The following is a 27,430-nucleotide window of genomic DNA, read 5'->3' as shown; positions in this document are numbered from 1 at the left end:
TCGAGTATAGAAAGAGCTAGATTGAAGTCACCAAGTATAAGTGTATTATTATCTAAGTATTTCTTCACTTTGGTTAATAATTGATTTATATATTTGGCAGCTCCCACATTCAGGGCATATATATTGAGGATTGTTAAGTCCTCTTGTTGAATAGATCCTTTAAGTATGATATAGTGTCCCTCTTCATCTCTCACTACAGTCTTTGGGGTAAATTTTAGTTTATCTGATATAAGGATGGCTACCCCTGCTTTCTTTTGAGGACCATTCGAATGGTAAATGGTTCTCCAACCTTTTATTTTCAGGCTGTAGGTGTCCTTCTGTCTAAAATGAGTCTCTTGTAGACAGCAAATAGATGGGTCTTGCTTTTTTATCCAGTCTGAAACCCTGCGCCTTTTGATGGGGTCATTAAGCCCGTTCACATTCAGAGTTACTATTGAGAGATATGAGTTTAGTGTCATCATGATATCTATTCAGTCCTTGTTTTTGTGGATTGTTTTACTGAACTTCTTCTTAAAGGGGAATTTTAAGAGTACCCCTTAAAATTTCTTGCAGAGCTGGTTTGGAGGTCACATATTCTTTTAGTTGCTGCCTGTCTTGGAAGCTCTTTATCTCTCCTTCCATTTTGAATGAGAGCCTTGCTGGATAAAGTATTCTTGGTTGCATGTTCTTCTCATTTAGGACCCTGAATATATCCTGCCAGCCCTTTCTGGCCTGCCAGGTCTCTGTGGAGAGGTCTGCTGTTACCCTAATACTCCTCCCCATAAAAGTCAGGGATTTCTTGTCTCTTGCTGCCTTAAGGATTTTCTCTTTATCTTTGGAATTTGCAAGCTTCACTATTAAATGTGGAGGTGTTGAACGGTTTTTATTGATTTTAGGGGGGGATCTCTCTATTTCCTGGATCTGAATGCCTGTTTCCCTTCCCAGATTAGGAAAGTTTTCAGCTAGAATTTGTTCAAATACATATTCTGACCCTCGTCCCTTTCGGCGCCCTCGGGAACCCCAATTAAACGTAGGTTTTTCTTTCTCAGGCTGTCGTTTATTTCCCTTAATCTATCTTCATGGTCTTTTAATTGTTTGTTTCTTTTTTCCTCAGTTTCCCTCTTTGCTATCAACTTGTCTTCTATGTCACTCACTCGTTCTTCCACGTCGTTAACCCTCGTCGTTAGGACTTCTAGTTTGGATTGCATCTCATTCAATTGATTTTTAATTTCTGCCTGATTAGCTCTAAATTCTGCAGTCATGAAGTCTCTTGAGTCCTTTATACTTTTTTCTAGAGCCGCCAGTAGCTGTATAATAGTGCTTCTGAATTGGCTTTCTGACATTGAATTGTAATCCAGATTTTATAACTCTGTGGGAGAGAGGACTGTTTCTGATTCTTTCTTTTGAGGTGAGGTTTTCCTTCTAGTCATTTTGCTCAGTGCAGAGTGGCCAAAAGCAAGTTGTATTGGGAAAAAGAGAAAAAGAAAGGAGAGAAAGAAGGAAAGAAAAGAGAAAGAGAAAAAAAAGGGAAGAAAAAAAACGAAAAAAAAAAAAGAAGAAAAAGAAAGAAAAAGAAAGGAGGAAAAAAAGGGGCTGGGGGAAGGAAACAAATCAAAAAGCAAAACAAACAACAACAAAAAAAGAACCACGGGGGAGTATCTTCTGATTCTGTGTACTTTAAGTCCCTTGGCTTCTCCTGGAAGTTGTCCGTCTAGCTGGTGTTCTGGGGGAGGGGCCTGCTGTGCTGATTTTCAGGTGTTAGCACTTGGGGGAGCTGCTGTGCCCCTGCCTGGTGCAGGGCTCAGTGGGGGTTGTTTACCCCCTGAGGCCGCAGGAGGAACAACCGCAGTGGCGGGGCCAGCTCTGGACACCTGGATTCAGCTCCGGCAGGAACTCCGTCTGCAGGGCCTGGAGGCTCCGGGGCGGGGCCGCTGATCTGCTCAGCTGGGGCAGGAGCGTCCTCGCTGTCCTGGGCCCTCCCAGCCTCTGCCTGTCCCGGGTGAGGCCGGATCCTGGGCTGTGTCCCGGCGCCCTGTGCTCCGGCGCCTGCGCTGGTGGATTCGCGCTCCCGCCCCGCAGCCCCCTCCGCGGAGCTGCCCCCGAGCCCCCCCGAGCTGCTCCCGCCCCGCAGCCCCCTCCGCGGAGCCGCCCCCCCGCCCCCCCGAGCTGCTCCGGGTCCCGCCGTGCGCGCTGCAGCCCTTAGGGAGCTCGGCGCATCTCCCGGGGCGCAGGTGTCCGTCAGTGTCCCCGGGAGCCCGAGGGCATCCCCGCCCTCCTGGGTCCTGCTCCACCTCCCCGCGAGCCCCTTTCCGCCCGGGAAGGTCGGTGCAGCTCCTGCTCCTCCGGGACGGGGCTCTCCTGTCCTGGGGACACTCGCCCCGGCCTCAGCCCGGCTCCTCGCGGGGCCCCTCCCCCTTGGAGGCCTTTTGTTTCTTTATTTCTTTTTCCCCGTCTTCCTACCTGGATAGAAGCGCGAACTCTTCTCACTGTAGCATTCCAGCTGGTCTCTCTTTAAATCTCAGGCCGAATTCATAGATTTTCAGGATAATTTGAAGGTTTTCTAGGTAATTTGTTGGAGACAGGTGATTTGGGGACCCTACTCTTCCGCCATCTTACTCCTCCCCCAATACTATTGTTTTTAAACAAAGTCTCTGTAGGGTTTTTTTTAATTAAATGTGTTATCAATAAAAAAATTTTTTTTATTTATTACTTTGTTAAAATTTTGTGACCTGGGATTATTTGAGCTAGGATAACCAAACTAGGAATCACTGTGGTATGTAAGAAATGTTCACCAGTGGAGATTGGAGGGATTAGGGGAGGGAGTTCTCCAGAGGCAGAATTACATGGAAAACTTTTTCAAAGTGCAAATGCCCACTCCCCTCTACTGCTCCTCTAGAGTGAACCACTGATACAAAAGAAGTTAGAGAAACAACTTAGTAGTTGAAGAGTTGGAAGTATAATGGCAGTGGAACCAAGTTCTCCAGCCTTTAGAATTAACTTTTTCTTTAATTACAGACCAAATGATTGCAAACCACATTCCACATACAATGGGAAATCCAAAGCCTCCGTTTCCTGTGTTCCTGCAATTTGCTCTGAAAGAGATTTTTGTTCTCCTAAGCATCTGTCACTGCAGATTCCTGCTTCTGCAGAATTCTGAGTCCCCGCCAGCTGTCCCTGTGATATTCTCACCCCACTGTGTGAGTGGTCCTCTCTGTGCTTACTTTCTCTTCATTCACTCCAAATACCGCTAATATAGTTCACCTCCACTTTTGGCTCTCCCTCTCTTTTACTCTGCTTCATTTTTTGCCCTAGAATTTATCATCCTTTGGATGATAATATGTTGATTTCATGAGGACAGAGACTTGGTCTGCTCTGTTGCTGCAGTATCCCTAGCACCTTACCACATGCAGGAAGAACTCAATAAATATGCATATGATGAAAGAGTGATTGAAGACCTTATGATTATTACTATTTATCTTATTAATGCAGCAGACTTTTATTGTGAGCTTTGAATAATGATGGTTACTTACATCAAAGCTCAGGACAGTAAAACAGTTTAAAATGGACCCCTAAACTTATCTCTTGTTTTCCAAGGTCCTGGACCATCCTCCACAGAGACTTCTCACAAGCTTTTCTCCTTAGGCCATGTTCTTGAGCATTTGGGGCCTTCTTTTCCTGTATCTTTCAGACCTAATCTTCTCTCTCCTCCTGTCTCAGGTCCAGTGCTCTTCCTGCTTCCAGTGTTGATTCGACCAGAATGTATCTACACAGTCAAAAGTCCAGATGTTGTGTTTCCAATACTGGGTGCCTAAAATTTCATTAATCATAATCTTTGGCCCATGACACAGTCTCAACCTTAGTTCTGGCCTGGCCTATATTATTATTATTATTATTATTTTGCTTAGTTACATCTTTGTTTATTAAACAATAAATACCTGTGTAAATCCTACCCAGCATGCTAATGAAAACATTCAAAATTTCTAACATTTACCTATGTTTTCCTTCCTATTTTATACCCTGCCTCTTTCCAGTGGAAGAAACCACTATCCTGCAACTTTTACTATTATTCTCTTCACTTTTTAGAATGTTAGCTTTATCACAATATAAATATTTCTTAAAAAAATATTGAGCAGTTTTAGTTTGTAACTGTTTTCAGGGGATATGGAGTATTATGGTATATCTAATCTTTGGGAGCTTGTTTTTTACTTAAATTATAGTTTAGGACAAATTTACATTCACTTTAAGTTTATACTTGTGTAAGTAAAATTACTAATATAAGGTATATGAATTTCCAATTTTAAAAGATAATGCCAAAGTATTTTCCAAAGTAGTTGAACTAATTTGTGCTCCCACCATCAAAGTATAAGCTAGCCTATTTATCCACATATTCTCCAATATTTGATGATATTAGACTTCTTCAATTAACTGATTTGGTTTAAAATGGTATCTCATTGTGGTCTTCTTATTAGCTTATAAATGTCTTTTATATATTTTTGCTATCAGTTCTTTGCCAAGGTGTTGCAAATATTTTGTCTTCATTTATTTTTTCACTTTATTAAAAATATATTTTAATATACAGAAGTTTTTAGTTTAATATGTCAAATTTATTATATGAGAGAAATCAGCTATCATAAATGTTTCAGCAATAGCCTTGAAGGATAGTGATAAGGGAAATCACCACAATAGGTAAGACTTCAGGCTATGTACTTAGTCATACATTTTGTATGAAGAGAGAAAAGACCTAAAGTTAGAATATACATGGACTCTGGGATTTTAGCAAATACTTGGCTAGCTAGTCAGGAACCGTGCTCATCTCCTAGAGCTGTCATACAAATTAGGCAGCTTAAATTTATTCTCTTATAGTTCAAGGAAGCCAGAAGTTTGAAATCAAGATGTTAGTAGGGTTAGTTCTCCTGGAGGCTCTAAGGAGGAAATCATTTCAAACCTTTTTCCTAGCATCCAGTGATTGCCAGTAATCCTTAGCATTTCTTGACTTGTGGACTTATCATTCCAATCTCTGCCTTTATCGTCCACACTGCCTCTTCTCCATGTACCTATCAGTATCCTTCCCTCTTCTTATAAGAGCCCCAGTCATTGGACTTAGGGCCCATCCTAAATCCCAGGATGATTTTATCTCAAGATTGTTAACGCATTACATTTATAAAAATACTAATTCCAAATAAGGTCACAATCTGAAGTTCCAGGGAGGCATGAATTTAGGACAAACACTGTTAAACCACTGCAGGGGTCTAAAAGGAGAAAGATTGGAATATCAGGAAAAAGGAAATCTGGGAAAGAGGCATATAACTGAACATTAGAGAATGAGCATAAAGTATGAAGAGCTTTAGAACACGTAATACCTACTCAAGATTACCAACATGGAAGAGACATTGAACAACCAGATAGACAAAAATGACTTGGCCAGTTAACATTATTCATCCTCTACCATCAACCAGTCACTGCTAGCACAATGGGAAATGATTGAAATAGCTTTGTCTCTGAGAGACTGTGCATGTGCTCAACATATGCTCCCATTCACCAACGCTAATTTAACTATTGCACCTGCAAAATGTACAACCTGCAAGCAAGAGAGACCAATGCTGAGTACCCCACATAGTATCACACTCTTCTGCATCCTGTATTCCTCACTCAATAATGATTTGTGATAATTGCTGGAAATCATTTGGATTTGCTCTAATTCATTATTTTTAATGGCCACATAATATCCCATGGCATTCCAAAGCTTTTCCTGCTATGGCTTCCTTTTACATTATAACACCCTATTAAATTCCTCTTATGATAGGAAAATGGGACAAATACTCAATGACAATAGATGGTGAGGACACCTGAGAAGACCCTATCTGACCTGCCCCCTCCACACACTCCATCAAACAACATGCTCCTGCTCTAGTTTCACAGTACAAATCCAAATTTAACAATTCAGAGAAGAGTTCCTTCAGCTGGTAAGTTTAATTCTGGGAATTAATTCTATTTTTTAAGTCCATTTTTGGCCACAAGCTAATAAAGCTACTATTATCTCAAATGATGAAAGCAGAGAAACCCTTTGAAGAATTTTCCAGGAGACTTGGCAGGAAGATTATAGTGTCGAAAAAGTAAGCTGAAAAAATATTCTGAGTCCGTATAAGTAGAGGAAGGTCAAAAGCAACTATCCAGTGTAGATCCTTTTGAGGATCACCGTATACGTGCAAATTTTTTTTGATGACAAGCCTCAGATTGATTTAGGAAGGGGAAGCGGAGATGGTGAAAGAGAACATGTCTACCTTCCAGCTGCCAAAAAGCAGCAGCTGCTGCAGGATGCCCTTATATGGCATTTGTTTCCTGTTGTCCTCTAGTGAAGTCTGCCGGGACAAACTAAGGCAAGTGGTATTTGCCATTTCCTGGAAGACAACCACAAAGCCAACTCTATAATTACCCAGAGGCCCTGTCTAAGCACCACAGCCGTAATCAGGCACCAGTCACGGGGAGAAGAGACTGACTGGGGCTCTGGTTAGGTACGCTGGGCATGTAGAGTGAAGGGTCCAAACCACATCTGGTCAGATCCTACCAGGAAAGCTTTGCCTCTACAGATGCTGCAAGAAACATCTCTGCATGAGGCAGCCGACAACCACCTCAGACTGCTCTGCTGTCCAAAATATCTGCTTGAGGGCAAAATTTCATGCAAGCAAGTGAAGATTTTTTGGGGAGAATATTTAGAGATGCAGTTTATATTGGCAACAAATCCTATGTTAGACCAAGCTGAGTAGTTTTGTAGCTGTTCTTGTCTTGCCTAACTGGATCTCAGATTGAATAATCACTGCTCTACCAGCTAACTGCTAGTTTTAAATGACTTCTAGGAAAAGTCCACCGACAATTTCATTTCCTTGCAATGCAACAAGCAGTATGTTAGCTATGGTTAACATCAGCATCTACAATTTCATAACAAACCCATTCTCGTTCCATGTCCAAAATACGTGGCTATTTGTAATCACTTCCCTTGGAAGCTATAACCCTGTGTTACCATAAATAATAATCGAATTGCCTTCTGAAGCATACCTATTTTTCTTGATTAAAAACTAAATTTTTGCACATGATTTGATTTTTATTGTCTCAAGAAATTTCTATAACCTTTTAGAAGTAGTTTTCAGACTGTATCCCAAGAATTCTGTCTTCATTAGAAATCTTTCCAGATGGATAAACAGATAAAAGCAGAACTGTTCTGAACAAAGTGGTTGAGCATTCTCACCCTTCCTTGTGTTACCTCCCATAAAACAAAATAAATAGATTACAAAATAGACTATAATAGTTAATGAGTTAATATAATCATTATTTTTAATTTTTTTATTTTGAAATAATTACAGATACACAAGAAGTTGCAAAAATAGCATAGAGAGGTCCTGTCACTCCTTCACCCAGCTTCTCCTAAAGTAACATCTCACTTAACTATAGTGCATTATCAAAACTAGGAAAACTATTGACTATAGACCTTACTCAAATTTCACTAGTTTTCACACACACTCCCATTGTATGGTTCTATGAAATTTTATCAGCATATAGATTTCCTCACCACTGAACTCTCTCATGATAGCCCTTTATATACCTCCCTCCACCCTCATACCTAACCCCACTGATCTGTTTTCCACTGATCTGATCCCTATACCTTTACTATTTCAAGAGTATAATATACATGGAATCATACAGTAGGTAATTTCAGATCTTTTTTTTTCACTTAGCATAATGCCTTGAATTTTATCCAAGTTGATATGTGTGTAAACAATGCCTTTGTATTTCAAAATAGTATTCCATTGTACAGATTTACCTTATTTTCTGTATTCATTCAGCTTTTGAAGGACATTTGGGTTGTTTCCAATTAGGTCTTCTACAGTTAAAGTTGCTAAGAGAATTTGTATACAGATTATTGTAAGAATAAGTTTTCTTTTTCTAGGATAAATGTCTAAGAGTGCAATTGCCAGGTTGAATGATAAGTATATGTTTAATTCTATAAGAAACTGCAAAACATTTTCTAAACTAATTGTCCACTTTTGTATTTCTACCAAAGATCCATATGAAAGATCTAGTTTCTCTGTCTTCTTGTCAGCATTTAGTATTATCAGTATTTTCCTTCTGGCTACTTGGTATGTAGTGAAGTGATCATTTATTTTAAAGATCAATATTACCTTTCTTTTCTTTGTGCAATTTAAAATTGGGAACTATTTAAAGTATTAAGAATAGTGTTCCCCAAGAATAAAATTAACATAAAAATGCATGTGATGATATGAACTCAATGATAGCTATTCCAGACCACACCTCAATGGATGAAATTAATGATCTGGTCCACTTCTAAAGATTCAGGAATTTTCATTTATTCACTGACCTAGAAATGAAAAGATACATAGGCATTGAGCCATGTCAAACAAATTTCTAAGAAATTTTTCTGCAGGCTAGATATATTAGGTATAACAATATCATACCCATTTACTCTGGTATGGTGGGTCTACCCAAGGGCCCAAACCTCAGAGCATATGTTTACAGAAGGAAAGCACAGGATGTAGATGTTCTTATAGGCATTTTTATAAAGCTACACTAGCCTGATGAAAGGCTACCTTCATTTCCCGAATGAATCACAATCAGTATGAAGGATGAAATCATCCTTTGGCCATGATTGTGCTGAAGAAAAAAGTCTACTTTTAATCCCCTTTCTACAGCAGGGTCACTTACCTTCTTTTGGATTTTACACTTCAAAATGAACCTGCTTCTTTCAATTTCCATTAACATACTAATTCCCAAGTGTACTAATTTTCACTTACTACATTTTATAATATGGACTTTCTTATAGTCAGTGGTATCATAAAGTGCTATATGGAGATAGATGGCAGCTGCCCTGTGGTGACCATAGCATAGTGTACAGAGTTGTTGAATCACTATATTGTACACTTGAAATTAGTGTAGCATTGTGGGTTAGCTATACTTTAGTAAATATATATATAAATAGATTTAAAAAATACAGACTTCCTAAGGATGCTTAAACTCACTCTTCACACAACAGTAAACTACCTCCAAATTGTAGGATAATTCTAAACTTGAAAATAATCAATCACAACCTTAGCTTGTAATTTTTAAAAGATTTTTAAATATAAAAGCAGTACATACAGTAAATAATTCAGACTTGCAAATCTTGAGCATGTCATTCCCTTATGTGATTGTGTTGACCTCTTGCTGACATTTTAATATACTTAGCTTTGATCCTAAACTTTAGGGTCTGTTTTACCTTGGTGTCTACATCACTCTAATTCATGGATTGAATACATTAAAACCCTAAATAAAGGCTATGTAGATAAACATTGATATTTGCTTGAATTCTAGTCATACAAAATAGTATCTAACCACACACACAAAGAGCTCTGCTAATTGTTACCATGGCACACATAACTGTGAGTTACTCCTGATCACTAATGCTGGGCTTTCAGCAGGGCACTAAGTATGAGAAAAGGGCTTAGAAAATGCTTTGAAGTTCAAAACATAATTTAGTCTCTTAGATTTAAAATAATCTACTGCAAAGGCTGAGGTATTTCCTTTTTGAAAATGTCCTTTCAAAATTTTTGACATTGTCTTCCATTATGATTGTGGTTGACTAGAGTGCCATTTTGGGGGGTTATTTTGGCTGTATTAGTTACAGGCTAAGAGATCCCAAAGTTTAGCAGCTAATACAATATAGAAGTTTATCACTGTCTCATATATGAAAGTCCAGAAATAGACACTCCAAGGTTGGTAGGGCATCTCTGCCATCTGCATTAAGAACTTTCCATCTTTTTGTCTAAAATAGCTGCCTTTACAAAATAAATAATAATAATAAATAATAAATAAATAAATAATAAAATAGCTGCCCTCTTGACAGGATGAGCACTGGGTGATATGCTATATGTTGACAAATTGAACTAAAAAAATAAAATAAAATAATAAAATATAAAATAAAATAAAATAAATAAAATAAAATAAAATAACTGCCCTAATACCTTCCATAATATGTACATCACAGGTAGTGAGAAGAAAGAAAGGAAAAGAAATGTGTATTGCTCATTAAGGTATAACCTGAAAAAAAAAAAAGGTATAATCTGAAAGTGGTACATATCACTTCTATTGTCATTCTCTTGTCAAGAACTTAGTCAACAGGGCACAGCTAGCTGCAAGTGAATCTGAGAAAAAGAGTCTCCAACTAAAAATCAGAGTGCCCAACTATGGCCCAGGAATTTTAATATTAGAGGAAAAAAAGATGAACTACAGTGACCAGTTATTCTCCAGGGATAGCCAGCTCCTCCTCCCTCCCATTATTTCCAATTGTCAAAGTCCACATACAAATGGAATGAGCTGGAAAATAGGGAAATTTGTACTCAAAACATTGTTCAAATTATAACCCATGGAACTTCATGACTGTTTCTAGAGTCAAGAATTTGAAGTGCATCCCTTACTCTAATATCTTGATATCATTCACCAATTTCTATTGAGAAATGATTGCACTTTAGTGGTAAATAAAAGAATATGGATAAGAAGGTGAGAGAAAATGTTTTCAAAAACTGTAAACAAGAGTCTCTTTGAGAATAAAATATTGTGGGTTTTTTTCAACCTTCTCACATTGCCTGGTAATATAGCAGTGGCAGCAGCAGCACAGTGGGTGCAATAATAGTAATAGTAGTAGCAGTAATTGTAATGGTAAGAGGCATAGAAGGTGCCTTTTATGGCACACTTTCTATGTGTCAAGTTTTTCCTAAGTTATTTCTCTAAACTATTTTGTTGGCTTTTCATAACAATCCTTTGCGGTAAGTAATTTGTCTCTTGAAAATGAAGTTGAAGCAAAGTGATATGAAGTATCTTGCCCCCAGTTGCATAGCAAATAAGTAGCAAAGCCAGAATTTTAATATAGACAAACTGACTGCCTGTGTTATACGATATGCCTGAGATACCCTTAATGGGGTTACTGTGCTAGACACTTCATATGTATATCTGCTCACTTTATCCTCACAATAATCACACAGAACTATTTACAGATGGGAAAACTGGGGATTAAAAAAAAAGTAGATAGTTTTCCTTTAATCAGAGCCATTAAGTAATAGAGCAAGATTCAGACCCAGGCAGTCTGATTCCTGTCCTCCAAACTAATACAGAGCTCATGCTCAGAACTTGCTCACTAGCAGAATCCTCATACTGGGGAAGAAAGCATAAACTAGTATGACCTTATTGTTTTCTAATAAGCTTTCCATTTTGCCTTCTGATTCAGCTGAAGAACACTGGAATACCAAGTTAAAACAGCTTCCCAGGAGTGAACAGGTGGATTTGTAAAACTAGATTTGTTTTGTCTGATGAGTCATCTTTGTCTTGTGTCTGGTAAAAATGAAGTTGTTTTGTCTCACTGTGGCCCTGAGAGGTATTTAAGGTTATATCCAGAGACATTTTGAGTTTGTCATCTTTGTCTGACTATAAAAATAAAACCAGATGGCCTACTGCAGGTATGAGTATGATGATTGGGTATATGGAGGTGGAAGGTATGAGCGGTCAAGTGAGTGACAGGAAGTTTCTTAACCATACTATTGTAGTGCCTTTCCTACACACACACACACACACACACACACACACACACACACTTTCTCTCTCTCTCTCTCTCTCTCTCTCTCTCTCTCAAATCCACTGGAAACAGCTGCCTATCAGCATCTATACCAAGCATGTTCCTATTCCTCAGATACCCATCAGCAAAGTCAACCCTAGAAAAAATTGTAAAATACATACATATTACCCCCTCTCCACCATCTCTTTTTGTCTTCCTTCTGTCCTTGTTTTGTGATGTCTACAAGCTTCCCTCTTGAGAGCTGTAAATCCCTCACAGAGGCTTCTGCCCTAACTACAGCTCTCTCTGCCTGCTTATGTTTAATCAGCCCATTCATTTATTCAACAAATAGGTATAGAGTGGCTACTATGAGCCAGTCACTGTTCTAGGCTCTTGAGATACTTTGGTGAGCAAAACAAAAATGTTTGCCCTTTAAAAGCTTACATTCTAGCAAAGGCAAGCAAAAAATAAACAGGTCACATTATAAATGAATATATTATTTAGTCTATTAGTTCAGTTATTGATACTACGATTAATACTATGTAAAACCAGAGAAAGGTTGAGTAGGGAAGAAGGATCAAGAGAGCTGAGGGGAGAAGGCAAAGATGTGGTTTGAAATATTCCATAGTGTGATCAGAAGACGTCTCACTGAGAAGAAATTAGAGCAAAGACTTGAGTTTGGGAGAGAGTGAACAAATGGATAAACTAGGAAAAAACACTCCATGCATAAGAAGGAATAAGTACAAAGGCCCTGGGTCAGAATGTATCTGAAGGGTTTGAGGAGCTGCAAAGAGGCAGAGAGTTCTGGAGCAGAATGAAGTGAGGGGAGAGTAGCACGAGATAAGTTTACCAAGACCAAGGCAGCCATAGATGCTAGACCTTATAGACCAATGCAAGGACTTCAGATATTAAATTGGGTACAAATGGAAAGTCGGTTACATTTTCTCTTCAGTTTAACTGATATAAACAAAATATTTCTCCTCTTTTAAGAAAACATATAGAAACTTAAGAAGTAACATAATGGGGGAGGACCAATGGATATGCAATTCAGTCTTCTACAGCTAAAGTGTTTCCATCTTCTTGAGTGGAAGAGCCTTGTAATATTTCCTCCCCTTAAAAATATATTAGATATTTCTGTAGAAATGCATATAGTACCATCTTTTATTTCCTTGGTCAAAAGGTGAGCTTATCCCTTCCCCTCTTCTCTTAAGTGAAATAAAGACATAGTTTGAAAATGCACCTACCCATTTGGCTCAATAGTTAAGTCTTGTCTGGCTTTAGTGTAAAAATAGACATTCTTCTGTCTGAACATGAAAATAGTACTTCCCCAACAAAAGCCAAATGTCTTAGAGCTGCAAAAGATGTTTACTTTTATAAAACAGCCTTTTCCTCTATGTTTATTTTCAGATCGTGTAGGTGTGCTTGTAGAAGTAAGCAGGTATATAAAGCTTAAAGAAAACCCATAAGAGCATGCTTCCCGCTGTAGGTGAGAGAGTCTTGTGGTAGTCACAACTTTCCACATGATAGGTTGGGAATATATGCTGGTGTAATATTTATCCCCCCCTCTTGAAAAGTTGTGGATATATTAAAGTAACAATAATGACCATAACTGTCTAATCTTTCTGGAACACTGTATATTCATTCATTCCTTCACTCATTCATTCAACAAGCAATTATTAAAGACCTACCATGCACTTTTCAAGTCACATTGTCTCTCAACTCTGTAGTTGTACAGCAGAATTGGCCACAGTCAAGATATTAAAAAGTGAATATGGTTGTGTTCCAATAAAACTTTTGTTTGCAAAAAGAGGGCTATAGGGGTGCGTGGGTGTCTCAGTCAGTTAAGCGTCTGCCTTCAGCTCAAGTCATAATCTCAGAGTCCTGAGATAGAGCCCTACATCAGGCCTCCTGCTCAGCAGAGAGCCTGCTTCTCCCTCTCCTCTCCCTCTGCCTGCCATTCCCCTTGCTTGTACTGTCTCTCTGTCTCTCTGTGTCAAACAAATAAATAAAATCTTTTTGAAAACAAGAGGAACATAGTTTGTCAACCCCTGAAATAAGAAAAAGGAATCAGGAATTCAGGTCAGCATTTTTAAATAGGATGATCAAGGTGAGGTTAATGGAGAAGGTAACATTCAGTCAAAAACTAGGAGGTGAACAAGTCAAGACTTGTGGTTATATGGATGAAAGCATTCCAGGTAGAGGGAGCAGCGAGTGCTAAAATTCTGTGGCAGCAGTGTGTCTGGTGTGTTTTGAAGCATCAGGAGGGAGCTCTGTCTGGTTAAGGCAGTGAGTGAGTGACCCTACTTGTAACCACTCTCACTAAATGAAAACATGTTTTACTACAATGAGTAAGGGCTCAGAATTAGGCCTTTCCCTGACATAGGAAAGATAAGCAGCATTGATATATTTTGTTTTGTCCTCATTAAGGCCTTGGTTCAACTTAATACTGGGTTCAACTTAATACTGGGAACAACTTAATACTGACAGGATGATGGTAAGAATGCTTAACCATAGAGGTTTCCTCTAGGAATCTGTTACCAGCACATTCTAATCCTCAGCAAAGCTGGACGAATAAAGGTCTATAATCAAAAAGCAGCTATAAAATACTGCCTTTTTATTCACTTGCCTGTTTATTCCTGAAGTGCTTTTAAGAGGCAACTAATGGTAGTATTTACAGAACCAGAAGGCAGGACTGTTATTTCTAAACTGTCAATAAACCTAACTTCTAAGAAGAACTCTCTAACTCTTGGTGTGGATGTGGTGTAAAGGAAGAATAATGTGAGTCTCCAGATGTCATGAGAGCAAACCAGTCTATGTTCTCAAGTCCACAGATGGGCTCCTGCAGAGCAGGCCGGAATACCTGGGTCTGTGAGTGAGAACCTGTGGACATGAGCGAGCCTTGGCTCATGTGATATATGTGTAAAATGGTTTTCATGTAGTGTCTGATGGACCCAGCTTGTAATGCAACTTGGAAGAATAACTTTTCATTTATACCCCATCTTGTTCCACAAAAATATGTTTGTTTTGAAAAGATAACAGACAAGAGATAGAGAGTAAACCAGAAGCCTCAGTAAAGCCACCAAAAGCTCACTGTCCTCTCAAGCCTTGCCCCCTACCTTCCTCATTTTTCCCTGTATTTTAGCCCCACTGGAATTCTTCCAATGGCAGAATGTACAATGCTGTCCCCTTCTGGTGAGGAATGTCTGTGCCCCACCCCTGTCACTCAGGTAACATATTTATCCTTGTGTTCAAAGAATACTTTTGCCCAATTAAGTCCACGCCTCCTGTTATGCACTATCATGCTATGAAGCTTCCTTTCCTTCACAGCACTTTTCATTTTGTAGTTTATACATTCATCTGAGTGATTATATCAAAGTGTGATTTGGCATGTTGTTCTAGGCCTATCAAAATTCATTATAAACAATTCTAAATGGAGCAAAACAAGGTAATCCAAGAACACGGTTTTCTCAGGGTTCTGGTTTAATGCAAAGGTAAAATGACATCAGTGGAAATGAGGGAGAAGAACTGCATGTCCTTCAGGCCCTTCCATAAATCTTTTTTTCCAATCAGCATTATGGTATGATTGGACAGCTGAGATTTGAAGGCTGTATTTTCCATGAATATTTAAAGAGCAAACCCATGTTCATTCTTTGACAATCAGCTGGGAGGAATATGATTATTCAATTGACTGTTGTTCAGAATTGAGCTTGCATTCAGCTGAAGAAGGAATGATTCATCAGTTCATGCATTTGTGAAAGATGACTATGGTTCATACTCCCCTCTTGTGGCCACTTTCAAGGATTCTGGCGTACATAGGAGTGTAGTAAGGCAAATGAGAAATCAGATTCCTTTATTCAAGTCAGGAACCTGAAAATCACTTACTCTTTAGCCCTTCTCAATGTCAGAACAATTTTTAAAAATTGGTAAGATGTTTAAAAGCATCTCCAAACAAGGGTCAGTAGAGTTTGTGTTAAATCTTTAACGATTAAAATTTTTAAAAGTTTTTAAAACTCAACATTTAAACTGGTGGAGGGTTTGATATGATCATTTCTTGCAAATTACCTTTCCTTAATTAGATATGCCTTATCTGTTTGTTCCTCTTCAAATAGGACAGTAGTAGATTTAGAACTTTTAGGGAGTGTGGGAAGGAATGATGTGGTAGATGAAGCAATCAATAATAGCACAAATGCCCATTTTACAAATATTTATTGAGTATTTGCCACTATAGGGAATCATAGTTAATAAAAATTATTCCTATCTTAAAATATTAGCCAAGAGGGGTAAGGGGACCTGTATATATAACTACATTACATGATGAAAAATGATGAATGCCAAAGAAAAAATAATGATATGCTCTTTCACTATGACATGAGACAAAGTCAGAGACAGGAAGTGAAAAGGGACGGCAGATGAGCTGCTTCTTCTAAACCAACATGTTCTAGTGCAGGACGATTATGGATAAAGCATTTATTCTGCATCAAGTGTTCTAATCACCTTATCAAAGATAATATAATATTTACCTCACACCCATCAGGATGGCTATGACGCAAAAAGAAAATAACAAATGTTAGCAAGGATGTGGGAAAATCAGAATCCTTGTGCACTGTTAGTGGGAATGTAAAATGGTACAGCTGCTGTAGAAAACAGGATGACTATTCCTCAAAAAATTTTAAAATAAAATTACAGTATGATCCAGCAACTCCACTTCTAAGTATCTACCAAAAGAATTGAAGGCAAGATTTCCAGGAGATATTTATATATCTGTGTTCAGAGTAGCATTATTTCCAACAGCTAAAACATAGAAGCAACCCAAGACTCCATTGACAAATGAATGGATAAACAAAATGTGGCCTATACATACATAATACAGAATATAATTCAATCTTAAAAAGGAAGGAAATTCTGACACATGTTACAACATGGATTAACCTTGAGGACATTATGCAAAGTGAAATAAGCCAGTCACAAAAAGACAATTAGTGTATGATCCATTCATATGAGGTGCTTAGAATAGTCAAAATCATAGAGACAGGAAGTAGAATGATGGTTGCCAGGGATAGATGGAGGGAGGGATGGAAGTTATTGTTTAACAGGTACAGAGTTTCAGTTTTACAAGATGATGAGCTCTAGAGACAGATGGTTTGGTGATGGTTACACACCAAAATGCATTTAATATCACCGAACTGTATATTCAAAATGGTTAAGTAGGGAAATTTCATCTTACATGTATTTTACCACAATAAAAAAAATCATTTAAAAAATATGCTATTGAAGATCCAAGCATAACTTCCAAAGATAGCAGAGAAAGCTTCTTGGAGAAGCAGCTAAGTTCAACCTGGAAAAATTGGTAGGGTTTAAGCATGGAGTTTTCAGGCAGAGGAAGCCACCTAAGCAAAAGCATGGAGGCAGAAAATTACAAGGCAAGGAAGAGAAAATGTTGGTGTTCATTTAAGTAAATGGAAGATAATATATAAGATGACGGATAGCTTTAAACGCCTGGCTCATGAGTTTACAATCAACTTGGTAAGCAGTGAGAAGCTATTGAAAGCTTTTGGGCAGAAGAGGGATATGATGTGAGTTGCACTTTGAGAGGGTTAAATTTTTAAAATACCATTTAAGATGGATTGGATTGGAGAGACAGGAAGAATCTGGAACTGATGTCAAAAACGTGTTCTGTGGCTCAATCCAGCTCATAGACCTCCTTTATATGACTTAAAGGGTATTGAGCAATATTTAATGATCACATAAAATTTCAGGCTTCTGGCTTCTCTTTGAAATGCTAAAATGATCTAGTGACGCTGGCTGTAGGTTCCTCATGACGATAAAACTGCAAAAGTTGAGTAACAGCTACTATCTTTCCATGGACCACATATTTTCCAGCTCCCAAGTCCCAAGCACTCCCTCGTCTTCCTGACACAAAGGCCTAGTGTCAGCTACCAATCATCATTGTCCTAAGTGTGTTGTTTTCCTACCTCAGACCTTTCTTATTTATGTGACCTTCCTGCCCTGTGGAGGAAATTGCATTTGTGAATGTGAGTCCAGAGGACACAACAGTTGGATGTGAGGTGACCAGAGCTTTCTTCAGGAATATGATCATAGGAATGAAGATGAAAGGCATTTTCAAGAGATCTTGGTCCTGCTGTTTTTTTTCTAAATCTGAACTAACTATTTGTTAACAGACAATATGAGAACTGCTGACTTAGATGGAAAAAATTATAATTATGAACAGTTTGACTAGATCTCCTCAAAAAGTCAAGTGTAATGTCTCCAAAGGGTTATTTTGCCTCGTTTCTTTATAAAAAGATTTTAGAGTGGGACACCTGGGTAGCTCAGCAGTTGAGCATCTGTCTTTGGCTCAGGGCATGATCCTGGAGTCCTGGGATTGAGTCCTGGGATGGAGTCCCACATCGGGCTCCTGCATGGAGCCTGCTTCTCCCTCTGCCTATATCTCTGCCTCTCTCTGTCTCTCTCATGAAAAAGTAAATAAAATCTTTTTAAAAAATAAAAGATTTTAGAGTAATGAATGCTGTTATTATATAGAATTCAACAGAAATGACTCAGTTTCTCCCACCATAGAGTATGATAGTCAATTGATTACACCACAGTAAACTGTATTTTTAAGTATGAGATATGTTTCAATCATTTGGTGAGGTTCATTAGTCAGAGGCAAAACTGGTTCATGGGAGGAACAAAAAAAAATACTATTTTTTAAAATAAAACATAGCTATGGATATAGTATAATAAATGGATATACAGAATATCTGTGGTATTACAATTGCATAGGGAGGGGACGCTTAGGGAAAAATAAGTTCAAAGGGCCCCTGGGAGAGTGATATTGAAAAGAATATTTGAGAAAAACTGGAGAGAACATTGAGCAAATCATTGTTTTGTCTCCATCTGAACTGCCTTCCAGTTAATGCCAGTGTAGACTCTAACCAGTTCAAATCTGCTTGCTTATCACTTGTGAGAGATCAGGGCTCGGTCATAGCACTGCCAATGCTCATGTATAAAGACAACATGAAACCTCTGTAACAAACTCAGTACTGTTCACAACTGAAATACTGACAAAAACACAAATGCTCTCACCCAAAACCAAGAAGAAAACACAACCACTGGAACAAATTTCCAGAGTAGGATCACTTCATTACACAAACAGTACTTCTTAGTCCAAAACATCTTGCTCTGGGAACTTAACACTACAGCCAAAGAAACATCAGACAGATTTGGAGGAGGGCGGCTTTTGGCTAATAACAGCAAAGTGACCTCACCCGTGAGATGGCCTGAGTGCAAACTCCAGTGTTGGTGAACAAGACACATCTGCAAATCAAATGCACAGAAGTCTGAAGAAGTCCAGCTGTACCTCACTTGGACAAGACATCCAAACACCAGGCTATTTGATAGATTGGGCTCTGTGTCTCTCCTCAGGTGAGGTCAGAGCAAGAGAGCAGCTAACATGGCTCACATTGCTAGTGCACAGCCAACCCGAATTTCCCCAAACTCAATGAGGGTTCTGTCTGAGAAAAGACAATGGCACGGGACTCCAGGGATTGATGTGAGCAGCTGCTGTGTTTTCAGAGCTTGACTAAAAGGATGTGTTTCATCCCTTGCTGAGGATATTAGCAATTTATGTGAAAAGAGGAGATGTGCTAATTCTTATTACAGAAGGCTCCATGACAGTCTCCAGTAATGTCTAGCTTCTTAATTGGTCACTTTCATCATCATTATCTTTATTATTATTATTTATTAAGCTCTTGTCCAATCACACGTTATACAAAGCACTATGTAAACATTATCTCTTTTCCTTGAAATTACCCTATGAGGTAGGCATTATTATCATCCTCATCTTTTAAGATGAGGACATGGAAACCCAGAGAAGCTAAGTAAATGGCCCAAATGACACAACAGTAAAGCATCAGAGCTAGGGCTCAAATTCAGGTCTCTCTGACTCATCAATTCTCTGCTACTTCTTCCAGGGAAAAGAAGGATTTAGAATGGGTTCCATTTTCTAAGGGTTTGATCGGTGTAGTTTAGATTGAGAGGTAGTAGAATTTATTTCTGGTAGTGTTCAATGGCATCAGTGATTAGCAAGATCCTATCGAGCCATTCTGATATCCTTTGATAACCTGGCACCTGATAGGGAGGTAGGCACAAAAGATTAGAGGTACAAGGAAACAGCAGGCATTTTAAAATTTACCAATTCTGAATCAAAGCAATGGATATATGTACCTATATGTGACTTTTTGGGCTGGAACTCAGAATATGTGTCTTGCACCTTGGTAATGGATTTGACAGTCCATATTTAAGGCCAAGTACCATCAGACTAAGTCCTTTGGAATCTTTCAATGCTGATTAAAATTTCTCAGAGGAAAGAAAGAGGAAAGAAAAGGAATGAAGAGAAGGAGGGAGGAAGGAAGGAAATATTTCTTGCTATTGTGATGAAGGACTTCAAGAATACAAAAAGATAAGGGCACCTGGGTGGCTCAGTCAGTTAAACACCTGCCTTCAGTTCAGGTCATGATCCCAGGGTCCTGGAACTGTGCCCCGCGAGAGGCTCCCTGCTCAGCAGAGAGCCTGCTTCTCCCTCTCCCTCTGCCCCTCCTCCCCAGTCGTTCTCTCTCTCTCTCTCAAATAAATAAAATTTTAAAATCTTTTTTTAAAAATACAAAACAACAGAACTCACAACTACTAAATGAAAATCTGCTACACACAGGTGCAAAAATATCATGAACTGGGCCATATAAAAACAGTTATAGATTTTTACTGAGCTAAGAATGATCATAAACAATTTCAGAAGGAATCTATTTCCTTTTTCAGGCCACTGCAGCTTTACTTCTTTTACTTTCAACTTTACTCTTTAAACTCAGTTCTCCAACTCAAAGTTATGCTCAAAGATATCTCATGTGTTCCTAGATTCCCGGTTATCACATGATCTCTTCCATTTCATAATCTCTTGCCATGACTCCTCCGGGGTTATTCATTGCCTGGAAAGCTACATAAGATCAGCAGCCCTGATCTGAGGCCCATGATAGGGCCACTTCTCACCAGCCATGCCTCTACCAACTTTGGGTTCCAATATGTTTGCCAGCACCACTACCTCTAGAGGGCACCACTATCATTGCCTAATGCCACTGACCTCATCAGGCACTCTGCCTCTGCTGAGCACCTTCGCTCAGTCAGCATCACTTACCATCATCCCCTCAAGAGTCTACACTGTGCACTTTTGCCTGTGGCTGGTACCACTGAGATGCCAGAGTAATTCTTTGTGCTCCGGAGTCGTCCTTACAAGGTATGCCATGGCATGCCTGCTGTACTTTCACTGCACATGGATATGAAAGCAAACCACCTAAGCCCTGGTTTTTTCAAGAGATTTGATAAAATGGCTTATTCCGTTAAACCCAGAGCCCTCCTCTTTCCAAGATGGACTTGCATTCATTGAGAGCGGGGCTAAGGTCAAAACTAAGGTCAAAAATATAATACAGGCATGCCTTATTTTACTGTACTTCACTTTATTGTGCTTTGCAGATATTGCATTTTTTACAAATGGAAGGTTTGTGGCAACCCTGTGTTGAGCAAGTCTGTCAGCATCATTTTTTTTTTTAATTGAGGTATAGTTGGCACACAATGTTACATTAATTTCAGGCACACATCATAGTGATTCCACAAGTCTGTGCATTACCATGCTCAGGAAACATAAGCTACCATCTATCACATCAGCACCATCTTTGCAATAATTGCTCACTTTGTGTCTCTGTGTCACATTTTGGTAATTTTCATAAGATTTCAAACTTTTTCATTATTATTATATTTGAATTGCTGCAATCTCATGATAAAGCTTTCATGAAGGAGGAATTGCTTCTTACAGATGAGCAAAGAAAGTGGTTTCTTGAGATGGAATATACTCCAGGTGAAGATACTGTGAAGATTTTTGAAATGGCAACAAAGGAGTTAGTTTATTACATAAACCTAGTTGATAAATCGGTGTCAGGGTTTAGAGGATTGATTCCAATTTTGAAAGAAGCTCTACTGTGATTAAAACGTTATCAAACAGTATCACATGCTACAGAGAAATCTTTCATCAAAGGAGGAGTTAATCACAGCAAACTTTATTGTCATTTTATTTTAAGAAATTGCCACAGCCATCCCAACTCTCAGCAACCACCACCCTGATCAATCAGCAGCCATCAACACTGAGGCAGACCCCCCACCAGCAAAAAGATTACAACTCACCAAAAGCTCTGATGATGGTTAGCATTTTTTAGCCATAAAGTATTTATTAATTAAGGTATATACATTGTTTTTTAAGACATAGCTATTACTTAATAGACAGCAGCATGGGATAAATATAACTTTTATATCCACTGGGAAACCAAAAAATTTGTTTAACTCACTTTACTAAGTAATATTTGCTCTACTGTGGTGGTCTGGAACAAATCCCCAATATCTCTATGGTATGCCTATGTCCCACTGCTCCACTGGCTACATAATTAAGCTAATCTTGTCTGCCTAGCTTCCTGTTCCCTTACTTAGAATGAGTCTTCCCAAAAACTCCTTGGCTCCTTCTAAAGGGCCCACCCACTCATCTCTCAATATATGTCCAAATTTTTTTCAATGGTGCATGAAACTAAATTCAAACTGAACCCACAGAACAGAGATTAGAATTGAATTGCAAATACATCTGTGATTTGTTACATTTGTTTTTGCAGATTTGTTCATGTAAGCATTAAAGAATAAAACCAAACTATCACTAAGCATTTGTTACTGTCTTATAGAATTTATTTTATTTAATTGGACTTTAGCCTTTTTCTATTGCCTATCCACCCAGGGTGTTGTAGGAACCAGCAAAAAGAAATGTGATATTGGGGACACCTCAGTGGCTCAGTCCATTAAGCATCTGCCTTCAGGTTGGTTCATGATCCCAGGGTCCTGGGATTGTGCCCTGCATAGGACTCCCTCTTCGGTGACAAGTCTGTTTCTTCCTTTTCCTCTGCCCCTTCGCCTACTTGTGCCTGCTTGTGCGCTCTCTCTCTCTCTATCAAATAAATAAATAAAATAATTTTTTAATTAAAAAAAGGAAATGTAAAAAATAAATAAAATTTTAAAACATAAAAAAATGTGGTATTGCAAGGATGCTGTAAGGGTACTTTTGAGGCTTTACATAGTATCTCATATGTTTTATTCTGAAATTATTTTACAATATGAATTTTAACACTAATCATATTTTCTTCCTTCTTTTGGGTGCCTAGTTTAGTGGCTTGAATTGTGTGCCTCAAAAAAATATGTTCAAGTCTCAACATCTGGTGCCTGTGAATGGGACCTTATTTGGAAATAAGGTCTTTGCGGATGTAATTAAGATGAAGTCATACTGGATTTGTATTGGCCTTGGATCCAATGACTGGCATCCCTTTTTTTAAATTTATTTATTCATGAGAGAGACAGAGAGAGAGGCAGAGACGTAAGCAGAGGGAAAAGCAGGCTCCCTGCAGAGAGCCGGATGTGGGACTCAATTCCGGGACTCTGGGATCATGCTCTGAGCCAAAGGCAGACGCTCAACCGTTGAGCAACCCAGGTGTCCCCAGTGACTGGCATCCTTATAAGAAAATAGGACACACAGCGATTCGGAGGAGACACACAGGAACAAAGGTCATGTGAAGATGGATGCACAGATTGGTATAATGTTGCTGCAAGCCAAGGAATGCCACGAGTTTCTGGGAGCCATTAGAAGCAAGGAAGAGGCGGGACACCTGGGTGGCTGCCCTGGGCCAAAGGCAGGTGCTAAACCGCTGAGCCACCCAGGGATCCCCTAGTAATAACTTTCAAAACAAAACAAAAAAATAAAAAATAAAAAAATGAAAGGAGAAAGACTGGTTAGAGTGAGATGAATTTTATAGGTCAGTCTAAGAAGTCTGGCTTTTGTTTCTTAGGTAAAAGGGAGCTCTGGAAGGTTTTCCTGTTGAAGGTTAGGAAGAAGAAGAAGGAATGAACATAAAATATTGTATGTAAGGGGTGCCTGGCGGGTTCAGTGGGTGGAGCACGTGATTCTTGATCTCAGGGTTGTGAGTTCAAGCCCCATATTGGTTGCAGAGTTACTTAAAATCTTTTAAAAACCCTGTTTTTTAACAGGGTTAAAAAGAAGAAGGGAAGAAGGGAAGAAGAACAGGGAAGAAGATTCTGGGATCTTGGGGTCCCAGAATCGAGTCCCACATCAGGTTCCCTGTATGGAGCCTGCTTCTCTCTCTGCCTGTGTCTCTGCCTTTCTCTCTGTGTCTCTCATGAATAAATAAATAAATTCTTTAAAAAAAAAAAAGAAAGAAAGTTACTACTAGAAAAATAGTTAATTACATTAACCACATTATATTTAGCAAAATATTATGCATATTTTTGTACTCTCTTATTAATTGTTTCCATAAGTCAGGCCTCTGCTTAAAACCAACTGGGGAGTATCTGACTAAGCCACAGAAGAACCAGGCTAGCCTAGGAAAGGATGGCTGGACTAAAGTCCTGTAAGAACCCATCATCAGAAATTGATCCAGTGGGTTGATGACTGAGACAGAGCTGAGAGATCTTAAAAGGTTCAGGGCCAGGATATGATGCTGGGAGGTGGGGGAGATTGCATGAGTAGAAGTCAGTAGCTAAGCCAGAACTGAGAAATAAGTGTGGATCCCGGTGTAAGACCCACAAGGAATTAAATATCAAGGTATGACAGATAATGAGATGTTATTGATTGAACTGTATCTCCCCCCAACCCCCCCAAATTCATATGTTGAAGCCCTAATCCCTAATGTAACTGAATGTGGAGATAGAGCCCTTAAAGAGGTATTTCGGGTTAAATGCGGTCATAAGGGTGGGGCTCTAATCCAATATGACTGGTGGTGTTCTTTTAAGAAAAGGAAAAGACACCGGGAATGTATGAGCATAGAGAAAATTCCATGTGAGGACATAGCGAGTAGATAGACATCTACAAGAAGAGAGAAGCCTCAGGAGAAACCAGCCCAGCTAGCACCTTGATCCTGGACTTTCAGCCTCCAGAACTGTGAGAAAATAAATTTGTTTTAGGTAAGTAAGCCACCCATTCTGTAGCATTTTGTTAATGATAGCCCTAGCAAACTAATACATAGCATAGCAAGGAGGAAGGTCCCACAGGCCAAGCCCTGGACAAGATAATTATTGAAACTGCTTTTACCGCACGTTTCCTTCATCCATACTCCCTTCCTACCTGTAGCTCTCCACTATTTCAAGGAAATCATGCCCCTTCTGATAATGAGTATATATATGTCTTGTGTCTTAAGACTCTAATAGGCAAGAACTATGACATTTCTCTCATATCACCCAGAGATTTGTGCTATGTATAACAAAAAGGCTTATTCAGTGCTTGAGGATTGATTAATGTGTTCTCTGTGTTTACCTAAATCAGAGGTTCTTAACTTCATGGAACCCCTGAGTGAGGGGGTAATTTATGGACTTTAGATGGACTTTAGGAGCTTTCCCACAGCTTTTGTCAGATTCTTAAAAGGAATCCTAGCCCTCAAGGGTTAAAAAAAATACTTCATCTTTGATATTGGCTTTTGTTAGATCCTTTTGACCAATGCTGATGTTATGTGGGTCAGTTCATATGCAGTAATGTAATAAGCACTTTATTTGTCAGGGTTCTCCAATCACATTTGGACACTGGGTAAGTTTCTAAATCTGATCTGTAGCTCCATCTGTTAGGTAGTTATTATAGGTTTATTGTCCTCAGCTTCATGAGCTGTAAACTATTTTAGAAATGACAGCCTTAGAAACAATAAGAGTTTGGATATCTGCCCATGAACATTCCCAAAATAAAATCATACTTAAAAGACATTGTAGATTAAAGTTTTTTTAATTTTAAAAAAATGGTTATCTAGTTATAAGAAATACAGTAGATCTTTTTAATCATATTATAGGTCAATAAGATCCAGAGAAAACACCAAATATAACAGTCAAAATTCTCTAGCTTTACCACCTACAAATGAACTGTGTAGTTACATATTTACTTTTAAGAGATAAATCATATACTTTACTTAAGAGATAAATTCAGTTTGCTTTAACCAAGTTATTTCTATGTCAATGTAAATTTCCATAAGAAATTTCACTCGATAATGTCATAGACACATAAAATACCAATTTTAGTATTAGAATATTTTGTTGGTCAAGTCTTTTTTTCCATAGTCCTCCAGCTAAAACTTTCTCTACATTTTCATTGAATTAATGTGATTACCTGAAATTGGTCTCATAACGCTATCTTGAGATAAATGAGGAATATGGTTAGAATAAGAAGTCAGTATTTCAGGTTCCAGAGAAAATCCATAGCCAAACCAGGCAAAATCTTCAGAAATGCTTGTCCTACATCCCCTGCAATAGTACCACCATACCTGTGGCCCTCAGAAGCTGTCAGAAAAATGGTGCCTGTGTGCCCTGCACTTCTCAGACCTAGATGTGCACAGACACAGAGGAGAAGCAAAGTCAAACACAGCCCACTCCTTTGATCCTGCCTCTGAGGAGATGGTGCACACCCTGGACCTTGGCTAAGGAAAAACATCCCATTGTCTGGGGCAAAAGGACATCACGTCATTCCATCCTGTGCCTGGAAAGACCGTTCAGAACAAGTAATCCTGATTCTGGAGATGTGAGACAGTTCCCAGCTGCACTGTGACTTGTTTTCTGTTCCTAGGCAAATTGCCCAGTTTCCTCTGCTTCCAAATTTCCCCAACTGCAAAATAGAGATAATTATTGTTACCTTTCTCTTGTGGTGTTCTGACAAATAAATAGGGTGTTTCTAACATGGTTGGAGACAATTGTCTAAGGACATACTTGCCTAAAACTATAGGTGGAGGTTTTGTTTATTTTGATTGTTGTTATTTTGCTTTGGGCCTGACTTTGGCATAAGTGTAGAAAATCTAAATTAAATTATAAGCATTCATCTAATCTCAGTGGAGCATTTACAGTCAACAAAGCGCTGTGCCAGGCAGAAGGAGCACATCGTTACCCTCAAGCAACTCAGAACTCCCTCAGAAGGAGGTATTATATATAGCCTGGAGGTCGAGCAACATAAGCATAGCAGTTGACCAAGATAGCTAGGTTGGAATCCCACTCTATAACTTATGAGCTAGAGACCCTGGAAAAATCACTCAGCTTTATTAAGCCTTGATTTCCTCATGCGTATCACAGTAGCTACCATTCGAGGGCCTGCTGGTGACAGGAGATGTTCTGTGCACTTGCATTCACATGAAACCCAGAACAACTGCCTGAGATAGATATTGTTATCATCTCCATATTTGTATCCCCATCTTATAGATAAGGATACTGAAGCTTAGAGAGGTTACATCATTTGTCCCAGGTTATACAGTTAGGAAGTGGTGAAATTAGGACGCAAACCCAAGGTATGTGGCCTCAAAGCGTGCAGCCCTTACCACTTACACTATATACCCTCCAATGGGAACATAGTTCTACTCAGCTCATACAGACTTGTGAGGATCAACTGAAGTCATGCATAAAAAACTGTTAGCACGGTGTCCGACACATAATAAATGTACAATGAATGTGGAAGTAGCAGTAGAACAGATTAGACACGTATATAAATAACCAAAATGCCAAGTCAAAAATAAATGCGTAACACCAGTGTGTTTCATAAGAAAACTTGTTCTCATAGACCAGGTTATACAGGGGGTTCAGTTAAGGAGTTGTGATGGGAGAATAATAGTTTGTGAACTGCAACATTTCTACATCGGCATCCGAGGGATCTATAGTATGAATGAGTGATTGCTTCATATATACATAAGTTTCTGAAGGTCATTTAGGGAATGTTTAAAGTATCTGAGGTACCCTGCCCTTACTACTCAA

The 27,430-nt window shown here is 38.8% G+C and overlaps 1 protein-coding gene across 3 annotated transcripts in view; it reads left to right on the top strand.

Annotated features, from left to right (window-relative positions):
- Window positions 1–27,430, top strand: part of SPARCL1 (SPARC like 1) — a 122,660-nt gene that overhangs the window by 50,861 nt on the left and 44,369 nt on the right. Inside the window, exon 1 of one of the 3 annotated variants that reach the window (XM_035709577.2) lies at window positions 24,457–24,625. The exons of 1 other annotated variant lie outside the window; for it this stretch is intronic. The gene's annotated coding sequence lies outside the window, so the exon portion shown is untranslated. Of the gene's footprint in view, window positions 1–24,456; window positions 24,626–27,430 lie in introns of those variants that run through there. One more of the 3 variants, XM_035709579.2, reaches the window with a different exon arrangement.

Source organism: Canis lupus, chromosome 32, assembly GCF_003254725.2.
Source record: "Canis lupus dingo isolate Sandy chromosome 32, ASM325472v2, whole genome shotgun sequence".
Lineage (NCBI taxonomy): Eukaryota > Metazoa > Chordata > Mammalia > Carnivora > Canidae > Canis > Canis lupus.
Note: the sequence above shows the minus strand (reverse complement) of the source record. Positions and strands in the feature narration are given on the sequence as shown.